The sequence below is a fragment of the Canis lupus genome, chromosome 23 (assembly GCF_011100685.1).
Source record: "Canis lupus familiaris isolate Mischka breed German Shepherd chromosome 23, alternate assembly UU_Cfam_GSD_1.0, whole genome shotgun sequence".
NCBI classification, from domain to species: domain Eukaryota; kingdom Metazoa; phylum Chordata; class Mammalia; order Carnivora; family Canidae; genus Canis; species Canis lupus.
The window spans coordinates 29,202,452-29,229,877 of record NC_049244.1 but is presented as its reverse complement, the minus strand read 5'-3'; the positions used below and the strand labels follow the sequence as shown (position 1 = coordinate 29,229,877).

The following is a 27,426-nucleotide window of genomic DNA, read 5'->3' as shown; positions in this document are numbered from 1 at the left end:
CCAACATTTTCTCATCAGACCTTCAGTTAGGAGGTAGACAGGCGATTATTTCCATTTTGCAGATGAAGAAACTAGGACCTAGGACATAGATTTAAGTAATTTGCACAGGATATCACAGAAGAAAAGCCAAGAAGCTATTTTCTCCTCTGTACTCATCAGGATTCTAGCCAGGCATTTAGTAAAGGACTATCACAGATATTAAAACAAGGGACAGTAAAGTGGTGCCAAGCAACTAACAATAGCAGGAACTTTACAACCCCAGGTCTAAAGAGACAAGGAGATGGAAGTTAGATTACCAGAGAGCTAAAGTGGACCTCACCACCCCCCCCTTCCCTCTAGGAGCTATGGCTGTAAAGGGACACAGGTAACTGCCAAAGCCTTGGTGTGGCCAGGAAGCAGTGGAGGTAAATACCCTGAGGCTCCCCTCTCCTACTGGTGCTTCTCCTAATAGGAAGTCAGCTCTCAACTAGTCTTTCTATTGGATTTCCATTAATGTCATGCACAGTCTACTGAATGCTCTTACTTTAGCACTGATGCTTTCTTTGTATGGCCTCTTTTTAGTGACACAGTGGGTTCTGGGTGTAGTTGTTTCTTAAACATGAGAAGGAGTCTATATGAGAACCATCTACCAGGACCATAAAGCTACTGGACTGGAGAGTTCAAAGAATTGAGTGATTCAGCCTTGGTGGAGCTTGGAGTTTAGGAAGGCAATCTGATACGATCTCCCTTTTCATTTTACTGTGGTGTGCTAAACTGGAGCAGCATGCCAAAAAACTATTGCTTTTTACAAATCAGTTTTTCACCTGGACACAGCCATCCTATCAGCAGTTGTCCCTGTGTTTTCAGGTTCCAGGCCCTGCAAAATCATCACCAATCAAACCCAGGAGCATAGAGTAGAGTACGACAATTTTTTGTTTCCATTCTTGCCTAGCTAGTCGTCACTTTGTTCTAGGGAGAAAGGACTTCTGCAAAACAAGTAAGGCAGGTAGATAACTAGTACTTGTTTCTGGCTTTTCCACTTACTTACAGGTGATTGGACCCCTTTGGATGTTTCTCAGAGCTTAGTACCAACCTCTCTGAGCTTCTTCAATAGTCAAGTGAAGGTTATAATACCTGCCCTTATTCTAGGATTGATTCATTCACTTATTCATTCACTCATTCATTCAACAAATTTTACATTGCCTACCATGTGCCAACACAGCCTTAAGAATCCACATTTAAGAAATATCAGAAAGGGAGACAGAACATAAAGACTCCTAACTCTGGGAAACAAACTAGGGGTGATGGAAGGGGAGGAGGGCGGGGGGGTGGGGGTGAATGGGTGATGGGCACTGAGGGGGGCACTTGACGGGATGAGCACTGGGTGTTATTCTCTATGTTGGTAAATTGAACACCAATAAAAAATAAATTTATTATTTAAAAAAAAAAAGAATCCACATTTAAGAATTGTCATCAAGGAGAAAACCCAGAACTTTCGGAGCCATCTCAATTTCAATTATTTAAGCCTTTTATTCCTTAAAGGTGATAACTGTTTGCAGAATATCTTTTAAGTAGCAGCTCGCTTGACTACTTTAAGTATGTAATCATTCAGTCATGAATAAATCCCTCTTTAAGATCTACTCTTATGGAGCACTATGGTAGGTTCTAGAATCACAAAGGTGAACATCTCCACCATCAAGACATTCAAAGTGTGAGAGGGAAGCCTGATGTCAATGCAGAAACAGACAGATGTTTCTTAATATGCAGTAATACCAAGGGAAGAAAAATTCATAGTGCACCCATTCTGAGGTATGAGAGAAGAAAGATACAGTTAGATTTGGACCTCTCATAGTTAATCTGGCTTCATAGACTTGAACAAGGGAGAGAAACAGTGAAGGTGCTACTGAGGTGTCCAGACAAGAGATGATGAGGCCTTGAAGCACAGTGACATTGAGGGTAAGAGAGCAAAAGAGTCATCTGGAGACTGATTAAGGCAATAAATTTGGCAGGAAATGCTGACCGCCTAGATACCAGTTGGGAAGAGGACAAGGGAAATGGAGGAATTAAGAGTCTTCTCCAATTTCTAGCTTGAATCATCTTATTAATTCCTCTCATCAGCCTTGCAGGGTAGGTATTGTTATTGTCCATTCACTCAGGGAGCCTCAATATCAAGTATCTAGTAAGATCAGAGCCAAGATTCAAACCCACGCTACCCTGACTTCAAAGCCCATGCTTTTCTTTTTTTTTTTTTTTTTTTTTAAATTTATTTATTCATGATAGTCACACGGAGAGAAAGAGAGAGGCAGAGACACAGGCAGAGGGAGAAGCAGGCTCCAAGCACCGGGAGCCCGATGTGGGATTCGATCCCAGGTCTCCAGGATCGCGCCCTGGGCCAAAGGCAGGCGCCAAACCGCTGCGCCACCCAGGGATCCCAGCCCATGCTTTTCTACTATAAATTGAGCCTTCTCCACGATCTTCCTATTAGTCTGACCACAGGCCCCTCTTCTTAGATCCTGAACTATTAGATGGGAAAAGGGAAAAGAAAGGATGTGGCAGGACTGGAGATGGTGGAGGTCAGGTAAAGGGTGGGGCCTGACAACCAGACTTCCTTCCTTCCAGCATCAGCACCTCTTTCCCACTGCTCTTCTCCACCAGCAGGTGCACAGTTCTAAGAGTTCACCCAGAAACGTGGTCCTGTCTGTAGGTCAGTATGTGCAGTGTCTGCAGTGATTGCTGGCAGGCAGATTTGCTGGGATGGCTCATGGCATTTCTAGGTTTGGGGAGGTATCAGATGTGTTCCAAAGGGAATCACTTAAGAGATGAGAATTTGGGAACTATGGTTTGCTGTTTGCTTACCAGCATTCCCAGGTTCCATCCTTCACTCCATGGACATTTGCTGTGCAGAACTTCTCTGTCTGACCAAACCAGTATCTAGACAGTGAAAGGAAGCTATTTTACCTCTCAAAGTTTCCTCTGGATTTGTACAACAGTTATGAGACGACTGTGGGGAAAGTAAAAAAAGCTCCTCTTCCCCCATCTTTTCTGAGATTCTGCTCCTATTTCAGCTGGTGGTTCAGATGACAGAACAGTGTGCCAGCTGTGGATTTAAGCTCTGTGTCATCATGATTTTGAGGTACATTCTTTAGCAGCCATGGAGCCAGAGATGGTACCCACCTGTCCTCAGGCCTTTCCTCATCCTGACATGCTTGCATATCTCTTTTTCTTCAACTTACCCACTTACTACTGCTCCAAATTGCCAAAGAACATTTCAAAGACTCAAATGGCCCAGAGTTGGGATGGTTTCCTAACACGGGATATGTTGTGACTGTCTTCAACGGGACTCACTCTCTGAATTTAGCCCCGTGGCATTCCTTGGAGATATAGAAGAGGTTTTGTGATATAGAAGAGGTTTTGTGATGAAGTTTCCTGAGGACAGAATTTAACCTCATGAGTTTTTCTGCTGTCATAATATGTAAGGGAAAGAATTTTCATAGAATAGGTGGTTTCAATTAAACTAATAAAATTACCTAAAGAAAATTATATTTTCCTGTTGATTCCAGTTTATAATAAGAAACATATGGGATGGGGAGCCCTTTGACCTGACTCTTAATTCTTGGAGCATTGTATGTTTCGAGAGAAATGTACCCAAGATCCTTCGGTCTCCTGCCTGATACGCAATGAAAGGTTCTCTTTCTTTTTCCTTCTACTTGTATATAATTTGTTACCTTTGTCCAGCAAAGTTTGTGTCCTTAGTGAATCACACAAAGAGATTTGGAGGCTTTCTACACAAAATAACCTCTGCATTAGAAATTGGATACTCTGCAGCTGTTGTAAAAGAGGCTTTTCATGGGCAGGTTCTTCAGTTTCCTGAGTCTTTCTCCAAGGTCAAGGTCTGAGTTCTACTCACAATTCTGAAACTCTTCTTTGTAACTGGATAAATAACCTTCCTGTACTTAAATTGCATCATCTACAAAACAAAGATGCCTGTCCCAACTCACTTCTTGGTAACATTATTTTGCATCAATGAGAAAGTCTGTAAAGCACTTTGGGTTGCTCTAAGCAACCTGCTATTTTAGTATTGCCTTCTTAGCAATCAGGGCCACATAGGGCAGCCAGACATATGCCACAAAGGCTCTGAATGTTGAGACTTCAAAGAAAGAAAAATCAACTTATTGCTTACTTTATCAAGATGCTATCTTTGAAGCTTTGGGTCTTGTTTAGTTCATATGATAGGGTATAAGATACTTCTCTGGACCTCTGGCATAAAATAGTACCTGCTTCATAGCCCTGCAGTAAGAATTAAAGGAGGAAATACATGCAACACACACAGCATGTAATAAGTGGCCAAGAAGCATGGGCTAAGTTACCTGTATTAGACATTATGATAAATCATTCATTCAGATGTTTAATTGGCCAAAAACCCAATGAAATTAAATGTACACAAAGTACCAGCCACTCCTCTAAAGAGTGTCAGGATTTCCAAGAAAAAAAAAAATGGCTAAAGTGGAATGATGTGGCAATACTATCTGCAATTAGTTAACAAGAGGTCTTTAACATAGGTCATAACTCTAACTCTTAGTGTTGAAGGCCTGGTCTCATTTCAGGGTAGGTGCAAAGTTAGTTTGGACATCGCAGATGCATAGTGGATGGATGGCAATAATGGAAGCATCATTTAAGCTATCCCATCTCCTTTAAGTTTGGAGAACTTCTCCCCAACACAATTTCAGTCTTCTGGCTTTTCCTGTTTCCTCCTGTAAGCAGTGATGATTTGGTACTTTCAGGATCTCTCTTGACAGGTGATTCCTAGTCCCAGTTCATCAGGGACTTTTTATTAGCATGACATCACTCTTAGTCCTCCTTATCTGAAAAGTGCTCCTTATCTGAAAAGTGCTTTTTATTGAGCTACAGATTGTGCCCAGTTTTTCTTCACGTTCCTTGATTATGCCCCTCTCGTATTCCTGCTTATTTTATCTAGAAGTCATAGCAAGCTTGGACCTTTCTCATTCTCCTAAGGCGCAGAGGATGGTACTACTTGCTTGAAGCCACAGATATTCAATCAGTGGGCTAAGACAAGAAACAAGGCCTCTTGACTCCTTATTCTGGGATATTTCACTTCCTCTACAGATAGCCTCTTCTCCCATAAACAGAAATGTGATTCATTTTCATGTGGACCTGGAAAATGGCCCAAACTGTAAAGAACTATTAGCAAGTACTTAAACTAGCGTTTCTCAAAGTGTGGTCCTCTAACTACTAGCACCAGCATCACTGAAGAACTTGTTAGAAATGCAAAATCTCAGACTCTACCCAAGACCTAATGGAGCAGAAATTCAAGCCCCACAGGTGATTCTAATGCATGCTCAAATTTGAGAACCTATAGTACAGGCTTTGCCAAAATCACGTACCTTGATTATATATGGCCATTAAATGACCACTAATACGTGAAATTGTGTTTGGATTTCACAAGTAGGTTTGAATTTCAAGTCTTTTATTTTACCTGGAGGACAAGGTAAACTAATGTATTTAAAGGTCTGATGTTCCACTCAAATTAGCAAAAGTGTACTCAGGGCCCTGTAGAATCACAGACCTGCCTGAAAAAAGCAGGATTCAGGGTGGCAGGCAGATATTTCTCTTGATGGAGCATATACACTACACTGTTCAATTCAACAGAGATATTAAATCTCTCTCTAGTCTTATACCATGTTGCTTTAGCCATATATTTTACCTTCCTGGTCTCTGAAGACATTTGAGTTTGCTACTAAATTTACTTTTTATGCAGAGTAGTAGGTAGATGTGTCAGCTAGCACCGTGAAGTAGAACTTTCTATGATGTTCTATTCTGTGTTCAATAGAATGTTCACTGTCAGTGCTGTCCAATGGGGCATGCACTAGCCATGTATAGCTATTGAGCAGTTAAAATGTGATTTGGGGCAATAAAGGAACTGAGTTTTTAATTTTATTGAATGAATGTAATGAATTTATACTTGGGGGCACCTGAGTGGCACAGTTGGTTAAACCCCCAAGTATTGGGTTGAGCTCAGGTCATGATCTCAGGGTCCTGGAATTGAACTCTGAAATTGAACCCTGTGTTGGGCTCTGTGCTCAGTGCAGAGTCTGCTTGAAATTCTCTCTCCTTCTCCCTCTCATGCTCCCCCCTCTAACATAAATAAATAAATAAATATTTTTAAAAATTTACACTTAAATCACCACATGTGGCTAGTAGCTACCCTATTGGACAGTGCAAGTCTAGATAGGTCAATCTAATGTCTCACACAGTAATTGATTCAATAGAAAAGTGATTATACACTTTTCAAGACTATTTAGAAAACTTACAAATTGATCATCTACAATAACCTTTTTAAAAATTGGTGGACCACTTTCAGGACCAGTCCAAAAGTGATTATGTCTAAATCATTTATTTGGACAGTTTGATAAAGTTAAGAGCCTTTCATTCATGATAGGGACTAAATAATTCTGGGACCAGCAAGTTTTCTGAGACTTTTTACAACTTCAGTTCTTTGATAATCCATTTTAAATAGGAAAATGTTGCTAGATTCAAGTTTGAAGGAAATCATAGAATGTACAACTGACAGTTCTTCAACAGAAGTCATACAAAAGTATTTTAAATATCTAAATTCATTTTTGATCCTGAGAAATGTCACCCATTAAAAAGCTATCATTATCAAGTTTTACAAAAAGGTTATATATCAATAAAAAATTTGAAGTTTAAAAGTTCATATGTGACTGCATCTGAGTACTATTTGATATATTGTCAAGTTCATGTTTCCAGATACTTAAAGTGTTTGGAAATTTCCTCTCCCAAAAGAAACAATGCCCCCTCCCTTTATTTTCCACTTATTTTCAGCTTATGAAGTAATGTTACAAAACCAAGGAATAGTCTTTCTTAAAACATAGCTAGAAATTCTTTAACCCTTAGTCTCACTTGAATTCAGAAAGAACATTGATTCAATGTTACCTTCTTATTCTCTAATCTCCTTCCAATTATAAGGCATTGTCAAGCTCAAGAACAATAGGGAAGGTCAAAGTAGGTTTATAGTAGGAGTGATCATATTTACTCAATCTAAAACATTCACCTCAAGAATGGAGATGAACAAATAAGGACTATGAAATTACTGAATATTACTAGCCCCTTAACTAGAGATCCAGGTTTAATTGTCCCTAGAATTGCTTTGCTAACTGAAGCTCAGCCACATTGGATTAGGATAATAAGTGAGTTTGATTACTTACTTTCTTGATTGGTTCTGACAGCTCTACCTGGGGAAATGTTCCAAAGTGAAGCACTCTTTCAAATCTGGATTTCCTATGGATAAAGCCTTGGCAAAATGTTTGCCCAATCGGGGCATTCATATCTTTTAAAGTTAATAAGTCAGTTAGTTAATGGATGCTCAGAGTTCAGGAGATTATTAAATGTGTTTCCAATATCTGAAGGATAAATATTCCTGTTAATAGGAAGGATACACTGTTATACCTCACAAAGAACAAGATCAAGAGTTGGAAGAGTATATTGTTATTAAATTCATCAAGGCTTGTGATATAACTTGCAAGATTAATTGAAGTCAGTGTGGTTAACCATAACAATCCCCAAAGATATCTAAAACCTTAAACATGTACAAATTTTTTTAGCTTCAGAGTTCTAGTTTTTAAGTTATTCTATATAAATCATCGTGGATTTTATATTTATAAATGAAAAATATTTAACATAGATGAATGGTAATACAAACAATATACATAATGGAATCCTCTTTACCCTTTAAAAGTAATGTTGCAAAACAAAGTTTCTAGATAAGGCATGTGGGGTGGGGGGTGTGGTAAGGAAAGGGTGAAGGTTGAACCAAAATCATCTACAAATGTTTTTCCTTCCTCCTACTTTCTTTTGGTTTATTCTATTCTTTTTTTTCTTTTTTCATTTAAGTTGAACAGTTGGCTTGTCAGGTTTTAAATTTTTTTATTTATTTTTAATTCAAGTATAATTAGCATACAGTGTTATATTAGCATCAGGTGTACAATACAATGATATAAAAATTCCATATAGTTTTTCATCTTTCTTCATTACTAATATAAACACTTAAGGTTTTAACTTTTTATTGAAGGATCATTTTAACCACATCATACAACTTCTGATATTTAGTGTCTTCATTGCCATCTAGTTCCAAGTTACATTCAATTTCCATTATTATTTCTTTTTTTATGAGTGATTCAATGAAAATTTTTTTAACTAGATACATGGAGATGTAATTGTTTGGTGTTTTTTTAAAGATTTATTTACTTACTTGAGAGAGAGAAAGAGCATGAGTGGAAGGGGTAAAGGAAGAGGGAAAGAGAATCTCAAACTCCCTGCTGAATCCAGAGCCCAACACAGGGGTCGATCTCAGGACCATGATATCACAACTGAGCCAAAACCAAGAGTCAGATGCTCAACCAACTGTGCCCTTGATGCACCCCTGTAGTTGTTTTTTAAAATCAATTTTTAACTTAGCAGTAGTCACAGAACATGATCTGTATTATACTGATTCTTAGACTTATTCTGAGACTCACTTTGGGACTTAGCCTTAGCAAGAGGTCAGTTTTCATAAAGATTTTATATGCACTGAGAAGAATATGTTTTCTCTAAATTAGAATAGATTCCTATGGCATAGTGGGTTAGCAGTGGGGAGGTGAATGGAATTACTATAGAGGGATAAGGGTGGAAGCAAAGAGATCAAGTTAGGAGGCTATTAATTTAGGCAAGAGATAGTGACATGGACCAGGGAGATAGTAGTAGAAGCGACGAGATATAATTGGACTAAGGATATATTTTTAAAGTAAAACCACATTATTTCCTAGAGGATTGTGGAGTGGGAGAGAGAGAAGTCTAGCCTGAGCAATTGGAAGAGATGGATGTCATTAACTGAGCTGGGGAGGACTGCAGATGGAGCAAATTTAGGGTAGGAGACTCAAATGAAGATATGTGTTAGACATGCAAATGGAGAGGTAGAATAGGTGGGGGGAAGGTGTGAACTGAAGACATAAGCTTGGAATATAAACTTGGGAATTTGGGGCTTATCAGTGGTTTTTAAAGCCATAAAGATTGATGAGCTCACCTAAACCCATGGTTCTTAACTGGAGCTGACTGGGGTGGGTGCTATTGGCACCTAGTGGGTAGAGGCAAGGGATGCTGCTAAACATCCTGTAATGCACAGGATTATTCCATCACAACAAAGAAGCATCTGGTTTAAAATGTCAATAGTGCTAAGATTGATAAAACCTGACATAGGACACCAGGATAGCTAGAGAAGAGAATGTGCTCAAGGACTTAGCTCCGAGCACTCTTTACTAGGAGTTCAAGGAAATGGGGAGAAATAATCAAAGGAATCTGAAGGTGTATGTCCAGTGATATTGGAAGGAAACCAAGAGTATCATGTACTAAAAAGCCAAGTAGAGAAGGTCTATGGAGGAGGAAAAAGAGATTGGCTGTGTCAAATGTGGCTGATAGGTCAAGAAGATAGGACCAGGGATACCTGGGGGGCTCAGTGGTGAGCATCTGTCTGAATTTGGCTCAGGTCATGATCCTGGGGTCCTGGGTTCGGGTTTCACATCAGGTTCCCTGCAGGGAGCCTGCTTCTCCCTCTGCCTATGTCTCTGCCTCTTTGTCTCTCATGCATAAATAGATAAAATCTTAAAAAAAAAAAAAAAAAGATAGGACTGAAAAGTAATCATTGGAATTTGCCTTGGGTCATTGTCAAGACCTTCATGTTGACAAGAGCAGTTTTAGCAGAGTGGTATTGGCAAAAGGTCACTGAGTGGCCTTGGGCAAGGCGACTTGGCCTCTCTGAGTTTTTATTTCTTCAGTCATAAGGTGAAGATAATAATCTACTTCATGGAGTTGCAGAAGATAATGTGAACAATGTGTGTAAAGCACCTAGCAGAGAACTGGCACATAGTAGGCATTCATATAATGTAAGGTCTCCTTCCACAACTGTTCCATTTATTTCCAACTTCTCTCTTCCTACATGCCTCCCCCAAACACAAACCTACAGCCTCAATGCTTTATCATACTCTAGGTACTATTTAGTCTTATATGAGGCAACTCTTTCATTAAAATTCACTTCTTCTTGGGCACCATATTTCACTTATCCCTTATTATGAACAGAGGAAAGGGCAATGTTAATAATTCGAGTTTTTCTGTATTAGCTAATAGATTGGACTGGGAGAGAAATAGTAGCAGTTTGAAAATATGCAGAATCACAAAGTAATTTCTCATGAAGTTAAATACTGTATTATTAAGTTGCATTATGTATTAAGTCTTTCTACAGTTTTGAAACTGTGCAAACCTAAAACAGTAGCCTCATTTGCCAGGTTTATTATAGCTCTGCATATTTTCCCCACATAAAACTCTTGTATTCCAAAATCTCAAAGCCAGAATCCTCAGAGAGCCACATCAAAGCATGGAGATTGTTGGAAATCTAGAGAGTGGAAAATCACTCTTTAAAACCTTTTACTCTGGAATCTCCCACTGATACTATATTCTTTGGGGACTCGGGAAAATGATCATATATTACTCTAATGATTGCATAGTAACTTTATAAAAATGAATTTAATTTCAAAAGGTCAAAGTTAACAAAATTGTGGGAAAAAAAGGTCTCTGAAAACATGTCATTCTGCATTCAATTCTAATTTCCATAGAACTAGAGGTCCCAGAAGTTCATCCAAGTAATGAGGTTTTGTGCTAATCCCTCAGTTAATCACACACAGTGAGCTCTTGGTCTAAGTGGCTCCTGACTGCTATAACAGCTCAGAAAGCCAAAGAGGAATCCTCCATGATTTAGCTTCTAGCTGTCCTCAGTCCCAAGTGATTCCCAGGCAGCCTGGTTATCATATCTCCCGAGTCCTTGAAGAGAAGTTTAATTGATCCCCCTACCTGTGCATCTCCTGTATTTCATTAAGTTGAAGAAATGCAACTTGCTCTAATTTTTATATCTCAGAAATCAGGTCACATCATACTGGCATGTTACTATAGCCAGCACTATCTGAAAGAATACTTTGATTTGTATTTCCCTAATGACCAGTGATGTGGAGCATTTTTTCATGTGTCTGCTGGCAATTTGTATGTCTTCTTTTAAGAAATGTCTGTTCATGTTTTCTGCCCATTTTTGACTGGATTTTTTACTTGTGGGGTATTGAGTTTGGTAAGTTCTTTATAGATTTTTGGATACTAACCCTTTATCTACTACATCATTTGCAAATATCTTCTCCCATTCTGTAGGTTGCCTTTTGGTTTTGCTGACTGTTTTTTGTTTGTTTGTTTGTTTTTTGTTTTTTTGCTGTGCAGAAGATTTTTATCTTGATGAAGTCCCAAAAGTTCATTTTGCTTTTGTTTCTTTTACCTTTGGAGATGTGTCTAGCAAGAAATTGCTGCAGCTGAGGTTGAAGAGGTTGCTGCCTATGTTCTCCTTTAGGATTTTGATGGATTTCTGTATCACATTCAAGTCTTTCATCTACTTGAGTTTATTTTTGTGTATGGTGTAAGAAAGTGGTCCAGCTTGGAACAGTTATTAAAATTAACAACTCAGGAAACAACAGAAGGATATGGAGAAAGGGAACCCTCTAATACTGTTGGTAGGAATGCAAACTGGTGCAGCCACTCTGGAAAACAGTATGGAGGTTCCAAAAAAAAGTTAAAAATAGGGGCTTGTGGGGTGGCTCAGTCAGTTGAGCGTCTGCCTTCGGTTCAGGTCATGATCTCAGGGTGCAGGGATCAAGCCCTATGTCAGCCTCCCTGCTCAGTGGGGAGCCTGATTATCCCTCTCCTTCCCCACTGCTCGTGCCCTCTCTCTGTCCAATAAATAAATAGTAGAGCTACCCTACGACCCAGTAATTGCACTACTAGGTATTTACCCAAAGAATACAAACATAGTAATCTGAAGGGGCATGTGCACCCCAATGTTTATAGCAGCAATATCCACAATAGCCAAAATATGAGAGCCCAGATGTCCATCAACAGATGAATGGATAAAAAAGATGTAGTGTATATATTTATACTATATATTCTACTATATATTCCATATATATATATATGGAATATTTCTTGGCCATCAAAAAATGAAATCTAGCCATTTGCAATGATGTGGATGTAACTAGAGGGTATTAAGCTAAGTGAAATAAGTCAGTCAGAGAAAGACAAATACCATATGGTTTCACTCATATGTGGAATTTAAGAAACAAAACAGATGAACATAGGGAAAGAGAAGGAAAAATAAAATAAGATGAAAACAGAGAAGGAGGCAAACCATAAGGGATTCTTAACTATAGGGAACAGACTGAGGGTTGCTGGAGGGGAGGTCAGTGGGGGGTGGGGTAATTGGGTGATGGGCATTAAGGACAGCAGTTGAGGTAATGAGCACTGGGTATTGTATGCAGCTGATAAATCTGATAAATGCAACTGACTAAATGCTACATCTGAAACTAATAATATGGTATATGTTAATTAAATGGAATTTTAATTTTAAACATTTTTTTAAAAAGAATTCTTTGTGATGATAGAAACATTGTGTATCTGTTCTGCCTCATACAGGCACCTCAAGCCACATGGCTCTTGTGTATTTGAAATGTGGCTGGTACAACTAAATAAGTGAATTTCTCATTTTATTTAATTTTCATTATTCTAAATTTACATAGCCATTGTGGCCAGTGGCTACCATATTGGACAAGTTGAATTCTTCCAGAAAGGATTTACATTTGTTTCTTCCACTCACCTGAGGAATGACCAATTTGAGATTCCCTTAAATTAAATTCTCTGCTTGAGGCTTCTTTGGACTGCTCTGGTAGTTATGATTTTAGACCATAGACCTGAGTGAACACCAGCTTGGCCTCAGACTCTCAGAAGAAGTTTTCATCTCTCAACTTAGAAAATTAAGATATGTAAATGTTCCTGCTGTCCCTTCCTACATGATGGTTTTGTTTTGTTTTGTTTTTTTCCCCTCTGTGCTCTTACCCTCAGGATAACCCAATATGGAGTCCCAGCATCGTAGAAGTCTCCTATTAAACTCTTCATCTTGAATGTTTTTTATTTTTATATAAAAATCTAAAATAACTATGCTTTGTTCAATCAGCAATAACTTAGAGCCAATGAAATATGGTAATGTAATTTCTAATGGATAGTAGAAGTTTAATAAATGTTTGTTGAAAGAGAAGGGAGGGAAGGCCAAATAGGGTCATACAGTTTGAGTGTTTCTTATAATAATGGTCCTATGACCCCTTAAATGTTTGTGGGGAGGATGGTTAAATGCATGCTAACTTTTGTTTGGATGGAAGAAGAAAAGAATTGGAGAGGAAATATGCATATGAGACGCTGATAGGGTACAGGGAGAAAGAAAGGCTTAATAACTAGTGTATCAGTCAGAGTCCTGGCAGAAAAGTGATGACAAGCCATAGATGGATGGAACAGCATCTCTTTTGGCCTGGCCTTTTGAACTAGGCTAAAGCCCTGTTTGTATAAGTGAGACACTGTTTCATGAACCTCTTTTTTAAAAGATTCTATTTATTTATTCATGAGAGACAGAGAAAGAGAGAGAGAGAGAGGCAGAGACACAGGCAGAAGGAGAAATAGGCTCCATGCAGGGAGCCTGATGTGAGACTTGATCCCGGGTCTCCAGCATCACGCCCTGGGCTGCAGACAGTCCTAAACCACTGAGCTATCCGGGCTGCCCTCATAAACCTCTTTATGAGACTCCATGCACACGTGCAGCTTTGGGATTCAGTTAACATTGCAGGACATTGTTAATTCAGTTAACAATGAGCAGAAGGTCCTTCTCTTTGCTTCTATAAAACTTAGTCCTGCTCTAGACCCTACACCTTGCAGTTTTGAGAACTTTGAAGGCCACTTTCCTCAGTGCAGGTGTCATCCTGGACACAAATGGAAACTCTAATTATGAGGCATCCTTAAGTGGTTAGGGAGAGGTTAAGAAAAGTGCCTGTGGCCCTTGATGATGAAACTGGACAGGTTGGTTTCTAAGTTCAAAGACTTTCTAAGATACTTGAGATATAAAGGTGACTGCAAAGGAAACGTGCAAGTGACCATTCATTTCTGCTTGAATACATGGAGCTCAGCTCTACCAAGATTTTAGTAACAGTGTTTGTGGGACCTCACTTCAGTTGAAGAGTAGGTGAGAACTGGAATATTCAGATCATCAGAGGGGAGGAAATGAAGAAATTGAGTTAGTTCTTCTCAAAACTGAAGCTTAAATTACAGAGGAAAATAACAATAAATATCCCTTTTCATCTAATCCATACAGATTTTATCCAGAAAATGTAAATAAAAAACTATTAATTTCTGGAAAGCCATAAGCCTATTGGACCCAAGACATAAAGCTGGAATTGTACATAGTCCATTTTTGGCCTCTGGATGATTAGATACCGAAATGTGAGAGAGGTATTTGGCATTCCAAACAGACATCCCTGGCCTAGGGTGAGAAAGCTTGGGTTTTGGTCAATACTAGCAAAACTTCACCACCTTGGTGAATTCACTTAACCTGCCAACCACAATATCCTCACCTGAAAATGGGATATGATACACTCTCTGACCTCAAAGAGTTTTTGTATCATCAAGCAAGAGAATAGGAATCTAGTAAAGTGCTATATGATTGTAGGGGGATGAGCATACTTTAAATAGGGCCAATCTAAGGTGAAACATTATCCCATTGAAGAAAGAAGAAAGCACAAATGATGTTCACCTTATAAAAAATTACCCCAAATTAAGAGCTCTAGGTTCCAGCCTGTAGCTTCAACCTAATTAAATCTACTTGGATTTGGGGTTGAGTTGAACATACAGAAAGTTCTGTCAGTGATAAAAGAGAGTGGAAAGAATGTGGAAAGTTAACAGGCTTTCTAAAAAATATACCCATTTGCTATTCCAGTTTTGTTTCCTTACTCTGCTGTTACACTTAAACTGAGAAAGAGAAAAAAGAAGTTCTAGAGGAAGGGATTTTCTGCGTATGGTGAGAAAATAAGACCTTTTATTTTCCTACGTAAGAGCAAATTACTTCTCTCCAAGGTGTAACCTTGGAAATCTCTAGGGATAGCAATAATTCCTAGAAATTTGAGCTCAGGTCTCAGCAACTAATCTAACTAGTTCAGATAGCCTAAACTAGTACTTCTCAAACTTTTATGTGCACAAAAATCACCAGAGGATCTGTTTAAATCTAGGTTTTGGTTCAGTAGGTCTGGGGCAAGGGGCTGAAAATCTGCATTTCAAACACACCTGTGATCACAATGGTGTTGATCCACAGATACACTGACCCATACCACCATTTGATTAGCAAGGGCCCGGGTTCAGCAGCTTATAACAGTTTTGTGTTAAGGCAAAAATCAATTCCAAGAGGGAGGACTGCAAGTGGAAATAAAGAAAGCATGTTCCAGGAGTACAGGAGTGAAGTTTGGGCAAGAATGCCAGTTCTTGAGAGGAGTGATTTGGGGAACTCTCCTGAGACAGAAGGGGCCGACAGCCCAATGGCCAGCAGGAGGAGACCTGGTGGCCTAGGATTATACATGCAGATTAGAGGATGATAGCAATTTGTAAAATGGTTTTCCATAGGAAACATCCTAACTTCATAACGTGCACAAAAATCATTACCCAATAATAATGGTATTTCACCACACTCCATTTGTCTTGTTGCATAAATATAAAACTTCACGCTTATTTTTTTAGTTTGGCTATATAACTACAGTAGAGTTTAGTGATATAGAAAGGTGATATAAAAATAGAGTTGATGGGGGCACCTAGGTAGCTCAGTCAGTTAAGGGGCTGCCTTCATCTCAGGTCATCATCCCAGGGTCGTGGGATTGAACCCTTCATCAGGCTCCCTGCTCAGCAGTGAGTCTGTTTCTCCCTCTCCCTCTGCCATTCACTCCTGCTTGTGCTCTCTTGCTCTTTCTCTGTCAAATAAATAAATGAAATCTTTAAAAAAAAATAAAGTTAATGATGTGGCAGATAGAAATCAGAACTCTGTAGACAGAATTATTATGTTAACTTCGTAGTCACCCATTAACCCATTAACTACTCAGTCTTTCCTCTATCCTTGTACCTATTATCCTATTATCCTCTGCGAAGTGTGGCATGTGGTCTGGATTTACAGTATACATATTTCTGTCTCTTCTAGATGCCCCTAGGTGTAGCCACCAAGTAACAGGCCAAGATAATGATGCAGAATCAAGCCCAACTTGAGTGTGAGGAGATGGCGTTCTAGAACCAGCACCTTCAGTACCATAGATAGAAGCAAATCCACATGGAGGCATATCTCTGACTTCAATATGGTCTTTGCAGATAATCTGCTCCTTGCCACTGTGCACAAGACAGTCATTTCTAACCTGCCCTATCAAGTGCCCGCCTTTCCTACCAATTATGTCCCCTTTCCTTATGTTATAGGACTGTTGCCTAATGTGTGTATACAGGACACCATACTCCTTTTCCCATAGGCAGATACTGCCATATATATCCCTGGAATTTGGCACTCACATATCAAACAAGCCATTCAAGATGCATCTATCATATCATGTCTATAGGAGTAGGAGGTAGCCTTCAAGACTTTTAAATGGGGCACACTTTAGGACAGGAATCCATTGGAAATTTAAGGTCATGTTGGTGATCAGATTTAATTAATTTATTGACAAGCTGAGCAAAATCAAGCTGCCACTCTTCCTTATAATAGTATAGCAAGTCAAATTTCCTTCATAGCAGTAAATCAACTGTACTCCCTGAGATTAAGCTCAGGAGTAAGGAAGTAAAATTACAAGGGGTTCCTGACAGTGGTGAAACCAGATAGTGGATAGCAACCAGGCCCAGAGGTGATGCCTACAAATAAGAAATTTTCTCTGAGGTATGAAGAATCATAAGACAGGGGGCTCAGCTTAGGAAGCCAGTTGATTATCATTGGAAAAGAACACACTGGAATGTGACACCCAGACACATGCCATTTAACGGCCAAATTTCTAGCAAACATTATCCTAATTTCCTCCGAATGAGATTTACAGATTGTAAGGGCCAATGGGGAAGATTCTCTGAAGCTGGCCATGAGGGTTGCAATTTCTAAGGGATAATGGGCTAGAGGACACCTGAAAGTGATAACATCAGAAGTAAGAACAGATGACCCTAGCAAAGGCATTGAGATGGGGCACTGTCACTGGCAATTACAAGGAATAGAAACCATGGATCTTGTCACAGGAGGGAATTAGGGCTTATCTGCCAATTGATAGTAGTAAACCAGGAACAAAACCATAGACTTTAAACTTGGGTCTTAATCTGACCCCTATTTTGGCTTTTCCTAAGAATCTCACTTGACCACAAGTGCCTTCCTGCTCGACCTGTAAATAACAGAAACCTAATGGCTTAATACATCATAGATTTATTATCTTACAGTTATGGAGGTCAGAAATCCAAAATGAATATTTTTAAAATAAAGTATCAGCTGTGCTTCATTTTTTTCTGGAGGCTCTAGGGGAGAATCAATTTCCTTGCCTTTTCCAGCTTCTAGAGGTTGCCTGAATTCCTTAGCTCATGACCCCTTTCCATCCCTCTAACGTCTGCTTCCCCCTTCATATCTCCTTCTTTGACATCTGCCTCCCTCTTATAAAGACATTTGTGATTACATCAGGCTCAGCTGGATTATCCAAGCTAATCTTCCTATCTCAAGATCTAATCATATCTGCAAAGTCCCTACTGCCATGTAAAGTAACATATTACCAGGTTAGAGAAATTAGGATGTGGACATCTTTGAAGAACCATTATTCTGCCATAGGTGGCATCTTCAGTGAAGGACAAAAACAAAAAGCATTTATGTGGCCTAGATGTGTCAGGCAACTCTGGACCCAAGGGACTCAGGAAAAAAAAAAATGGCCCACTGTGCTAAAAAGAAAAAGATTTACCCTAGCACAATGTTGTCAATTTAAAACCTTTACAAACTTTAACATAATTTCTTGCTCTAAGAAACTCTTTAAATCATTTCATTGCAATATAGCATCATCATTATTTTTTTAAATCAACCAATTACAGTAAATTTTGTGTTCTGAAAACAGGGACACGATAGTTGGCTACTCTCCCAGAAATGCTTTTACATTCCTTTTCACCTATGAGTATTATGAAATCATCTCTAACACATTATGCAACCAGAGCAGTACACCTTCATGCTGCTATGCTCTCACACTGGAGCTCTGGGTGGATTTCTCCTGGGGTGCTCACACCCAAGGGGTTGTGGTAGGATGGCCATTTGCTGCTTTTGCCTTACTTAGAGGAGGATTTTGTTGTAAGGCAGAAGCTTACAACCCACAGAACTTTGGACAGTCTTCAGGGATTGAAGACTTTGCTTTCCTGTAATCAATAAAATCCTGCAGATTCTACTTCCTTAATCTTTTTCCATTCCCCCTTCCTCTTTAACTTCATGCTACTTGTCAAGGCAGCACAATACATTGCAAAGTTTTCCCCAAATGACTTGATCCTAACAACCATCTAAGATGCATATTAAACATGCAGATTCCCTGGCATCTCATTTAGAAATTCTGATTTTAAGTCTTGGCAGAGTCCTTGGAATCTATGTGTGTAATAAACACTGCCCCCCGATCCATGTGATTCTTATTCTCAGGCAACGATGGGCAAGACTGACATGATGAAACAAGCTGGGCTTGGAAATCAGGCACACCTTTGAACATTTTTCAAGCTGGTGAACTTCAACTAGTTATTTAGCTTTACTTAGCTTCTCTGAACCTGTGCAATGAAGAGTGCATAGGTTGTTTGGAGAATTGAATAGGATTATAGTACATTTCACTGTATATAGAGCCCTAGAGTTCAGTAATTGTGAATTATCTTATCTCCTTGAGCTTCATGCCTCTCCCACCAGTACCTGCTATATTGTGGTTTTCACAGTTGGGAAATGTTGACTGACTGCAAATGTCATAGAACAACAACCAGCAGTGGAAAAAAAAAAAAAGAAAAAAAAGAACAACAACCAGCAACACTGGATTAATCTCTTTGCCAGGACCTCCCTACCCACGTAGTCATTAACTTCATCGTGTAATTACATGGACTTTCAAAGCTCTCCCTGCCATAGTACTTCCTCCCATTCATGAGGAAATGTCCACAAAGGTTCCCCTTTCTTCACCCAGCTGTACAAAGAATGCTAATCTTCCTCACAGCTGTGTCAACCATAGTCCTAGAAAGTGCTCCAGGAAAAGTTTGACTTTTATTCTACAAGAAAAAGAAGCATGACAGATTTACTTCTCAGCAGGCTAAGGTTACAAGTGGACCCTAGTCAGGAGTCCCTGCTGGCCAGAGTTTCATCACCACTTAACAAGAAAGGTGGAGTTGTGGAGACATGGTAGGCAGGAATTAATGGCTCCATAAAATGTTCAGTGGATTTCCCCTGTCATTCCTTCTTACTTCATAAAAGTGAATGTGCCTTTCTTATGTTTCTTTCTTTCTCTCTTCCCTCTCTTCTCATCTCCCTCCCATCCTTCCTTCCATCCAAAATGCCTTCTCTGACCCCTCATTCTGACTTAGAACCTTCTTCTCTGTTTCCACAGCATTCTGTCCTCATAATTATCATAGCAAGTGCTCAACTCTGTCACAACTGTTGGTGTTTGCCTGTCTTTCCTCTTTACCACTCCTCTGCCCAGCATCTCAACTCCCTACACACACAAAATTATAAGCTTCTGAGAAAACAGGCACCATGCCTTGTTATCTTTGTATCTTTAACTGTTAACATAGCGTCTGACACATAGTAGTTGCCCAGGAAATAGTGAATGAATGAATGAATGAATGAATGAATGAATGACTTTGATGATAGTAGGTTAATGTTGGTGTCTCACAGAAGCCTTTGAAGGAGATGATCACAGTGATTAAGTGAAGGCTCAGAATGGTTTGATGGGAATCAAATAAAGTTACCACCATTCAAAAGGATCCTGTTTTAATCCAGTGGAAATTCTGACTTAATTTGAAGAGAATTCCTGTAATTGCAAAGTGTTTCACAGAGAACCAAAGATACTAAGAAAACATTGTCCTTAATAATGAACCTTTGCTGTAAATCCAGGAAATGTGGCATTAGGATGAAGGTAAGCATTATAATAAAGACCAGCATTTCCATTTCAAAATTTAGGTTATAAATTATTATCAAATATACTATCTATAGAGGAGGCCTAAGTGTTAGAAGTCAGAGGATCTGGGTTTCCAAAAAGCGGCCTAGCCTCAGTTTTAGCTTCTTCATCTGAAAATGAATATGATACCTGTGCCCATTTCAAAGTGTTGTCGGGAGGCCCAAATGAGACTGATAGGTGATAGCAGTGGGGCTATTATAAATGGTCCCACAAAATAAGTGATTGAATAGGTTGGCAAGATGAAGTTTATACTGTCTCTAAGCTAAGAGAAAGTAGAGCAAGGCTTTAAAAGCAACAATATCATGAGTAAATTTTGTACTGTTCATCCTCCTACAAGCTGTTTTCTTACCCTTAAAATTAGAGAGAGTAGAATGATCCCCAAATTGCCAATGAATCTAAGATGCTAAGATTTCTACGACCAACTTGAGGCAAGGCATAGTGAGTAAGTTCCCATGTAATGAATCTAAAGATACCAGCACTCATCAGAATAGTGCTCAGACCCTATAAATCTACATGACACAGGGTGCGGGGTAAGTATCTGAAGCACATTGTCCTCTTACAACTAAGCTTGTTGACAGTATGTCCCCAGCCTTCATTATCCCTAGTGGACCTGGACCAATTGGCCAAAGCTTTACCGAGACTGGCAGAGCTAATTATTTATAGATGTAGCTCATCAAAGGCTTTGCACCTTCCTTTGTGATGAGGGCTGATTTCCCTGACTCTCACTCTTCTTTCTCTTTTATGTATTGTCTGTTCCTTAATTCTTTGCATTTTCATGTGCCTTCAGTTCTGATTAATTCAAAGCTGTGAAGATTTTAACTTACTAATCCATCAGTTGGGAGGGAGTGATCGGGAGGGAAATGAGAGAAATACTATCCCAATTCTACAAATAGAAAACCTGAGCCCAGAGACCTCAAATGAAGATTGGAGAGTAGGCATCAGCTATGTGCCAAATCTGTCACTAGAGGATTTCCATAAGAGTTTATGTTGATTAGACTATCTTTATTAAAAGGAATTTTGGAGACCTTTAGTTTGCATGAGTTGTATAAGAATTCACCTTAAAAAAGGAAGATTTAAAAAAAGGATTTTGCTACAGACCCAGGATTCCAAGAACAGCTGAACTTCCAGTTCTCACAGAGCTTATTAAGTAGTTCAAGACTCAATAAATCATTCAGGATTGAGTGCTGTACTAGTGACTAGGTCATCTGGTCAACCTCCTAAGCAGCAAGGATTCACAAATATTCTTGTGCTCCACCATTATGACAACTCAGCTATTCTTCTTGTACCCTTTGGCTGCTATTCCCAAAACCAACTGCTTCTTTCTTCTTCTCTGTGTCAAGTTCTGATTGGTCCCTTTGTATCTGATGAGCAAAATATCCAAACCAAGTCATCCACAGACTCCTGGCCAACCTACATACAAACTGGCCATCTTTAGACAAGGTGTCTACTTCAGGGGAGGATGGGCATGAGGTGCCCTTATGGCAAGTTGTATGAAGAGAAACCCTCAGAATAGGAATGAGGGAATAAATGTTCTGAAGCCTAGCCTGTTCAGTAAAGGGTTCAAAGTCAGTGCCGTAAGAGAGGCTGGGATGTCTATATAAACCAAATTTATTTCCTATAAGTATCTATGATTTACTTTTTCGTAATATTTTATTTATTTATTCATGAGAGAGAGAGAGAGGCAAAGACACACGCAGAGGGAGAAGCAGACTTCATGCAGGGAGCCGGACGTGGGACTTGATTCCGGAACTCCAGGTTCATGCCCTGGGCCGAAGGCAGGCACTAAACCACTGAGCCACCCAGGGATCCCCCCAGTACCTATGATTTATAGAACAAAAACAAACCCACTCCAACTTAAAAAGCACAAAGATTTTGAGAATTCCTTTATGTCCTATTTCATTATTTTAAAATTCATTCTATCCTAGTCTCTTCTTTAATTAAAGATCATTCAATTAGTGAGATTCTGAATGTGCTAAAATACAATTTTAATTTATCAAAATTTAATGGTTATATCACTTCTAAGGATCACGTATTTATTGAACAAAGTGAAGCACATATGTTCAAGGTTGTGTTGGTTTACCCATAGGTATTGCTATGGTGATAATCTATTGCAGAACTAAGTGCATTAGATTTATCCCAAGTGACTTGGGCTTTTGTGGTGAGCTGGTGACCAACTATTTACAAATTTGTTGCAGGAAAATAATGTTCTGAGTTCCAAACATTCAACTGACAGTGGGAACTCCTGGAGTATAATAATTTCTACATTGAAAATTAATGCAGTTTTATTCCAGGAATCTTATATCAAGCATCTTTGAAGCAGCCACTTTTGGCAAACATTTTAAAAAGGTCTCTGCTCATCACAACCATATTATGACATTTTGATTCTTTCCATGTCATGGGAAATGGTGTAAATATGAGGGAAAGGGGACTGTGTATTTATCTAAGATAGTGGTTCTCAAACTGTGGTCACGGAACTAACATATTGCCATCACTAGAGAATTTGTTACAAGTACAAACCCTGAGGCCTCACCTCAAGTCCACCGAATCAGAAACTTTGCAGATGGGGCCCAAAAATCTGTGTTTTAACAAGCCTTCTGAGAGATTCTTGTGTATACTAAAGATTGAGAATACTGATCTAAGACTTCTGTGAGCTTCAGAAATCCCAGGAGGACTCCATTTCCCATGAGAATAATGCAGTAGCCGCATGACTTGGTTAGAAACAAGAGGCTGTATTATATTTCTAGTCACTTCTGAATGGGGGTTAAATATGGGAGGAAGCCCAAAGTAAGGATAAAAGCCATCAATGTACACTGGACCTGTTCCACTATTCTCTGTTCTTCCCTTCTGCTTCAGCAGGCTGCTTGCCTACGTTTCTAAGCTCCTTCAATTTCCTAAGTAGAATTTCCTCCTACTTCCTCTCTCTCAACCCAAACTCCATTATTTCCTTCCAGATTGCTTCAAAAATGACTTCTTTCAGGACACTTTCCCTGGGACATATTCCCTCTCAATTGCATTCATCAAGCATTTATTCACCACTTACCTTTTTCCTGGCACAAGTTAACAAAGATTCCATCCCCTGTTCTCACATCCAATGAGAGCACACAACAGATCTCTTCTTTGCTTTTATGCAAACCTTTCTCTATAGTTCCAAACAAATTGTCCCCCCACCTTCATTTTGGTTTTAGCTTACTTTCAGTTAGCTTTAGTTACTTTCAGTTTATCTTTCCTCCTAGATGGCAAGCTCCTAAAGGGCAGTGATGCATGTTTTAAACTCACATTATATATAATATGTTTCCTGGCAGCCTACTGAGCACATATTGGGGGGCATGCTGTTGGGTTGAACGAATAAGATTATGATTGGAACAATAGTATAGACATGTATAGAATGGAATCTATACTTTCATAGTAAGCTTCTCTGTATTTTCTTCCTCTGCCCTTTGATCTATCCTTACCCACTGACCTAGAGTATAAAACCAATAAAATCCTAATGACAACTGATTTGAAAAAAAAAAAAAAAAGATAGGTTCATATTTCACTAGCTGGGCTGGAAAGAAATCCAGACACATACTAGGGCAACTACCAAGTCAAATGCCAAATCACAGAACTCTTCAGTAAATTTAAAAAATAAATCTTAAATATTGGGCCTTATTTACCTCCCTTACTTTTGGTTGGGCTTTGAAAAAAATTGTAGAATCCTGACTCAGGGCCAAAAGGATAAATTGGATGCCTTTAATTAGTGAAATTACAAAGAACCTGCCAAATGAATGATTTGTACATGACCCAGAGACACAGAGGAGAGCAGTGGTCTCTTTAGCAGTGATTATATATCCAAATTTTTCAACTGAACTAGATTACATGCCACACTGAATTCTTTAAGAGCAGCTGTCTATTTTTTACAAATTCTCTTTGACTCACATGTCAAAGCAATACTTAGGTCTATAAAGCACATACCAGCTTGCCAAGGTGATTGTTTGCAAATTTGAATAATAATATATTAGAAGGTCCATGTTTGTTAATTTGTTCACCTCTTCATAGATCAAAGCTCTAGAGAGTATCCTAAAAGCTAAGCTTCTAAGTAAGGACAGAATGAGAAGAAGGCAAGGTTCCTGTGGCTCTCATGCTGGGGAAATCATCTTCAATATCATCATTATATCCATGGGATATTGAGCTCTTCAGTCATCAGAAGACTTTGATATTTGCTACTTTATCATGTGGCTTTAGTGACATACAAAACTAGGAGAACTTGCCATGGAAAACACATGGCTTTGTGAAAAGGATAGGTGAGAGGAAGAGAGATGGAATGATAATTTCTGTGAATGAAGTAACTTCTTGCTACCTATTGTGAGTTCTTGATTGTCTTTTTAAGGTGACAAAAAATGAAAGCTACCTTTTTAAATAAAATAACACTGAGAATCACTAAAGCTGTCAGTAGGCAGAAGAATCTCAGAGGAAGGAAAAGCAGCTGAATTAAAAATACCTACACTTGCTACAAGTAGTCACTAATTAGCAGTCTCAGGTGTACTCTGGCCTCAAGATAACCCAGCTTTCGATTTAACTCTGTCCCTATCATGGACACACAGTTTTCCTTTGGCCAGTCTGTGGCCCATCTATGACAAGGCCAGACCATTCAAATCAAATGTCACTGAAAGAAAGGTGAGAACAAAGAGAAAATAAACCTGAGAAGTAGTGTTACATGAAAAATAATCTGGTTTACAAGATATGATTCATTCTCCAGGGCTCACAGTCCTGCTCCAATGGGTAAGGTGAGGATCTTCAGGTAATTCTTTCCCTCCTGGCACCTACCCATCAGTATGTACTAGATGTATGTGCATCCTGACATATCGGACTTGAAAAAAACACTAAGGAAATTGGTTTTAATCTTATATTCCAACTCTGATCAATAGAAAATGACCAACTGGGATGCTGGATTGAGGAGGGTTCCAAAGTTTTATCCCGATTCAATGAGGAAAAACATAATGATTGATTGGTGGTATCTGCAATGGATGAGGATAAGAGGATGGGCAGGGAGTAGTGGGAGGGACGGATGCAGGGTATTTGGTGCAGGGTAATTGCACCCTACTCCAGATCTAAGACAGTGATTCTACAAGATAGGTACAGAATCTTTCTTTCACGTCTTTAAGGACCTGACTCTTTTTCCATGGCTGATACTTAAAATAATGCCTTCCCATTTCAGGGAAGACCTCACCTAACCACAAGATAGCCTTGATATTTACACAGAAGAAACTCACACTAATGGTGGAGTCATATCTTTCTGTTAACCATTTTTCCTTCTGGAAAGAATCTCAACAGTTGTCTCGAGCTTCTTTTTGGCCACTTGGAACCTGGAGTTTCTGAACTTACAAGTAGCTATCACAGGCAGAGATATCTGATCCTTCTGGATGATTAACATTTACAAAATGGCCAATAAATGAGAGGGAAAATCTGACTTGGTCCCATCTACCCATGCTCACGGTGAATTTAATAGGCATTTTTCATTGCTGGTCAGCTCAAAGAGGAGAACAAGTTACAAAATGGCCATATAAGGGACGACTACTGCAGAAGAGTGTAAATTGCTTGTTTTAAAGGCAAATGGCAGAAGGAAAACTAAGTGAAAGGAGGGACTAGTAGGCAAAGGAATAATCCATGAGTAGGAGGGACCTAAAAAGAGAAAGTCATTCCAGATAAAGAACTGAATGATCTTCATTAGTTACCCTCTCAAAGGGCATCAGTTAAAAATCAAGCTAAGCCACAAAAACATGACAAAATCATGCTAAGCAGCAGGATTGGACTGAATGTAAAGGTGCAGCAACCAGCTTTAAATCTGGATCTGAAAACAAAGTCCCTATCAGCATTAAGCCTCACACTAGCCCAGAACAACAATTTAGACAGGGAAGCACCAAAACTTCACAAGTCAACCTTCACATCCCATATGTGGCCTGTTGACAAGTGTTTATGCAATATGATTGATTACCCTGCAATTTACTTTGTCAATCAGTCACAGAGTTAATTACATGTTACTCTTGGGCACTATTATAAATAACGGTATGGCAAACAGTGCTAGATTTAATGGTCCTTAGCGTTCAGCTATTAAATTGATGACACAGCCACATCAGTATTGATGAACAAGGACCTTCTCCATCAAGGATAATTTATATCACTAAACGTAATGGGCTATCCCGCTCCCAGTTTTGCCAAGACATTATTCACACTGATACAAGCAATGAATCCATCAATAAAGGAGGAACAAATATATTTTGTTTTGTGGGGTTTTTTTAATCCCCTGATAAATACTGATCATGTGGAAACAGGGACTTTGTATCACTGACATAGAGCTTCGGGAAATGTGAGCTCACCATAAAACTTGCCAAAATGGGAAAGTCAGATGGATTCTGAAGGAATAATTTGCATCCAAACACAGCCTCTCCAGGAGGAGTCTTTGAATGTGCTGTCCACCCCGATTAAAACATCCTTCTTTTCCACACCACCACCCCCGACCGCCCCATATACCTGGTTGACTACTTATCCATCAGACATCATCTTAAGTGACACATTGTCCAAGAAGTCTTCTGTGACTTTCTGAACTGGATTAGACTCCCATCATAATCTGGGTCATCCAGAAGATGACTCTGAAACAGGGATTCACATAAATGTGTTCCCAGGATTAACTGATAGATAGTGGGCAAATAGGACCACAGAAGGAAAGGAGGCAAAGTAAGGATCAGATATCAAGGAAAGTCTCAAAGAGGGGAATTTTCATCCAATCCTGCCAGGAATATATATTTTTTAAAAATGTAGTTACATTTCAGAGTTGTCTCAATCAAGGATAGCACTTAAATCTCTGCATGTGGCAGTCACTGGCTAAGGGCTATCCTAAGAATTTTGAGTACTACACAAACAGGGAAAAACAGTCTGGCAGCTTGAGGACAGTCCTCTAAGTGTTAGTGCTGGGAAAGAAAGAATATCAGGAGTGGTGTGCCCCACATTGGATCAAATGTGACATGGGTGGAATATACTGATAGTGTCTGCTGTACTGGCCTTTCATAGCACTCTGTACCCTCTATAAGATAGCATTTATCATACTGCATTGCAATTGCTTAATTGTCCGTCATTCCTACTAGATCGTAAGCTCTATAAATGGCAGAAGCCATGACTATCTTGTTCCTCATTTTATCAAAAGTGACTAGCACAGTAGCTGGCCCACAGTTAGTCTCCAAACAATATTTGTGAAAGGAGAGAAAATAGGGAAGGCAGGAGCAAAGCTGATTTAATGAAAGGTTTATACATTACACTAGTATAATGTAGCACACATTCAAGC

General features: G+C 39.2%; 1 protein-coding gene across 1 annotated transcript in view; it reads left to right on the top strand.

Annotated features, from left to right (window-relative positions):
- CPNE4 (copine 4) overlaps positions 1 to 27,426 on the top strand; it is a 329,018-nt gene that overhangs the window by 235,124 nt on the left and 66,468 nt on the right.